Source organism: Bactrocera neohumeralis, unplaced genomic scaffold (genome assembly GCF_024586455.1).
Source record: "Bactrocera neohumeralis isolate Rockhampton unplaced genomic scaffold, APGP_CSIRO_Bneo_wtdbg2-racon-allhic-juicebox.fasta_v2 ctg3582, whole genome shotgun sequence".
Classification (NCBI taxonomy): domain Eukaryota; kingdom Metazoa; phylum Arthropoda; class Insecta; order Diptera; family Tephritidae; genus Bactrocera; species Bactrocera neohumeralis.
Genome location: NW_026090844.1, coordinates 1 through 3,637, shown reverse-complemented (window position 1 = coordinate 3,637; position 3,637 = coordinate 1). Strand labels below are relative to the sequence as shown.

General features: G+C 33.5%; 1 long non-coding RNA gene across 1 annotated transcript; it reads right to left on the bottom strand.

Annotated features, from left to right (window-relative positions):
* Positions 1-804: 804 nt before the first annotated feature.
* LOC126767013 (uncharacterized) lies at positions 805-2,100 on the bottom strand. Its single transcript, XR_007668981.1, has 5 exons — positions 1,756-2,100; positions 1,548-1,683; positions 1,299-1,468; positions 1,076-1,241; positions 805-1,010 (listed from the first exon to the last, which is right to left on the bottom strand). It is a non-coding gene; the product is annotated as an uncharacterized LOC126767013 (long non-coding RNA).
* Positions 2,101-3,637: the final 1,537 nt, after the last annotated feature.

Genomic DNA, 3,637 nt, shown 5'->3' with positions numbered 1-3,637 from the left:
AAGAAAAGAAAGAAAATAAAAAATTAGTTATCTAACTTGCTGAGTAAATTTGAAACTGAAGGAAAGTCTTCAGACTTAAGCCCAAAAAAGTATTGTTCTAAAAATACCCAAATATGCTTGCAATTATGGGAATATTCAATTTGGAATACACAACTTAACTTATACTATGTTCGAACCGACAACGAAAACACAGTTTTCGCTGAAAACTTACATTCCACTCATTATAATCGGTGCCTGGTCTAGTTTAATTGATGTTTTTGGAAGAAATATTTTGCCGGCCCTAAATTGTCACTTGATATTTTTCTACATTCCATATACAAATACAGCTGTCACTTGATATTCTCATATTAGGGGGATTCTCTTGCTCTGCAAGACCTTGCACGGTGCAGAAATTGCAGAATTTTCCTATTGGTGCAACGGCACAACAACAAACACACGCAGAAAATTATTTGCAATGGCTGTAAAATATGTCAGACCAAAACCCATGTTTATTTTCGTGCCGTTATATATCACTAGATTCTGCAAAGGGTGCTCTTTTGGCCTTGCATATTTCGGTATAGGATTTTTGCATTTTGTGCCATCGTGCAATCTTGCAAGAGCAAAAGAATGCCGCTATTGATAGTTGTCAGTGAAAACTCATCGAAAAGACTTAGATTCCACAACATACAAATGTGTTTTCAATGTCGGTCCGAACATAGTAGGTATTAATAATACAGTCGACGCATTTCGTAAAGTGTGGCACTTCCACTTAAGCCTGTAACAAAATATAAAGAATTCTGATATACTTGTATAGTCCTCACCTACTGTAATGATTTGAGGCTGCAATTGCTGTTTTTTAATCGCGTATTGCTCAATTTTGGACGAAATCTTTGGTAATATATCATTTGGTGTAGTTGCTGGTGTTATAAGCTCTGATTGAGCGTCACCAATCGTTGGTTTGTGAGTTTTGCTCTGACGCTGTGGCTGAAGAACCGCATGGGGCAGTAACAACACAATGCAATATTTAGAATCTGAAATTATAAATTAATTCAATATATGAATATTTTAATATTGTAAAGTTTTCATGTTTTCTTACCATTTGATAACTCTTTGTAAATGAGTTTCAAAAGTAGTAACTCTCGGCTGGCTTGGTCTTTTACTTCCGCATTTAAGATAGGAAGGATTACTTTATAAAACTTGTAAAGTTTTAAGAACAGCTCGTTTCTAATATCTGGATGCATGGCATTAAAATCAATATCAACCTGTTATAATTAAATAATGTTTAATTTGAAAATAAATACTTTGTGCTTTTTTCTTACCAATTCGTAACCGTTAAAATCATTATAGCGCGGCCAGTCTGCTAGCAAATCCGTTAGAGACCTCTTACATTTATTTCTAAACGTGCATGTATGTATCTACCCAAAACTTTTTAACTTTTTCCCAAGGTGTGCAGTTATGTGCCAACCAACACTTTTTTCCAAAACGTTATCTGCAGTGCAAGAAATTAAATTAAATATTGTTAAAACAACAAATTATTTTATAAAGTAGGAGTAAAATGTATTGCATACCGTCAAAAACATCTCCATGAGCTTCCTGCGTAAAAGAATTAGCTTTGTTTTCCAACTTTAGGACATTAGCCCAACGCGAGAACAATTTACCAATCGGATTCTGTTTTCCCATTTTTCTTTCCAAAAAGTGAAATTCCTAATAAATATATAAGAGTAACAAAAAGTTTTTGTAAGTTTTTAGTAGTTGTAGTCGAATTCGTGCAATTACCTTCATTTCTTTAGGAAATACCGCAACAATTTCATTCGCCCATTCCCTCATATCTGAGTATTGCATTTTGCATCCTAAACCAATATAGTTGTCAAAGATGCAATGTGTTACATTTTTTTGGTTTCTACTGTCCAAGTAGCCATGCCTTTCTTGATAACTGAAAGCAAGTTGTCCCTTTACTGACGCTTTTAAAAGCTCGCGTAGATTGAAATTCTTGGTTTGAGGCGAACAAGGTAGCATACTACATTCTCCCGATTTGACGGAAGACAAATCACTGGATATTTTTTTCAGCCAATCTAAGACTTCGGTGTTTGAAATTTGTGTCTCCTGGTCACAAATAAATGGAATACCCTTAAAAACAGAAATGAGTAGATTATCTTGCTTCTTACTTATATTATAAATCAGTGAGTTAGCGAGTGAATCACTGAGTGTGTAGTTATTTAAATTTTAGTATAAAAGTAAGTACTAACTGATTTTCTTCCTAGCCGATATCTGCCTTTTTTCGTGCTATAGATTTTATAAAAAATTGGCAAAAATGAGATAGTACTGAAATTTATAGAACTACAAAGTTATATACTCGGAAAAAATCTAAAAAATTTTGGCAAAAATTGAGAAAAATTTGGTGAAAATTCGTCTAATTTTCCTGAATTTACTACAAAGTTATTAAATTTAATTAACAAAATTTGCATTAAACTGTTGCGGTTGCTTTCATAAAAAATAGCGAAAAATTGCAATTTTAGAATGTACACTTTCTTTTGATATAGCGCGATCTTCCACTCAGCCCTTGATATACATATCGTCGATCGCTTGCTAGAAAAATGTGCCCTTTTTTCAGTTTTGAGCTAATCAAACCACTGAATTAGGCATTGATTGGTCTATATGTATTATATTAGAATCTAAAGTGAAATGCATAACAGAAAGCTACTGCAATTTGCAAGCAAAAAACAATAATGTAGAAAAATGTATTGAATTTCGAAAACAGTCAACTTTTAAACGTGCTTCCCCAAAACTATTATTTTGGCACATTCATGCTTCTGGCAAGCGAGCGACAATATGTCTGTAGATATAAGAGCGGTACGCAGATCGTAAGAACCCGCTCAAGAAAAAATTTTAGTTTTGCTCTAAAAGCCAAATTCGACCACCTCAAGAAAACCTTCCTGGTGCAAATCTGCTCATGCAAGATGCAGTTTGAAGGGCATTTTATAAAGAAAATCCACACACTAACAAATTAAAATGACTTCAAATTTGGTTTTTAGAGCAAAATTAAAGTTTTTTCTTGAGCGATTACTTGTGTTGTGCATACCACTCTATAAACTGAATTGATAATTTAAAATCCCCCCGTTCAATCAGGGTATCAATTATTTCGTTTAGCAAGCCCCAATACTTTAATAATTCCAAGAATTCATTGTTGCCTTGGCTTGGTTCACCATAAATATCGCACAATTCGAATGTAATATAATAATTTTTACAACACAACTAGCAAGCAATACAACACAAGAGCAACTGAAATTTGGCACGTGCCATTTCAACGTTATTGCAGGTGTTTAATATATAAGTTACGCAATCACTTTCGTGAGAGCGAAAAAAAATACAATTTTAGTTTTAGGCGGACAGCGATTCCGCGTTTATTGAGTTTAAATTAACAACTGCCCAACTGATCTAGTTTACAAGTACTTATATTTATATTAAAGCTAGGGCTATGCACTTAATTATTTGCATCACCAGTTTATTGTACTGAGCAGACTGCTGCAATAGCAATATTGTTTCAGCTTGCGCTTTGCGCAAGCTATTCTTTGGAAAGTTAATATTTCTGCAATAATGCAATATTATTGATTTCCGTTACATAAAAATTGGCACAACCAATATTGCAATTAATTCCGAA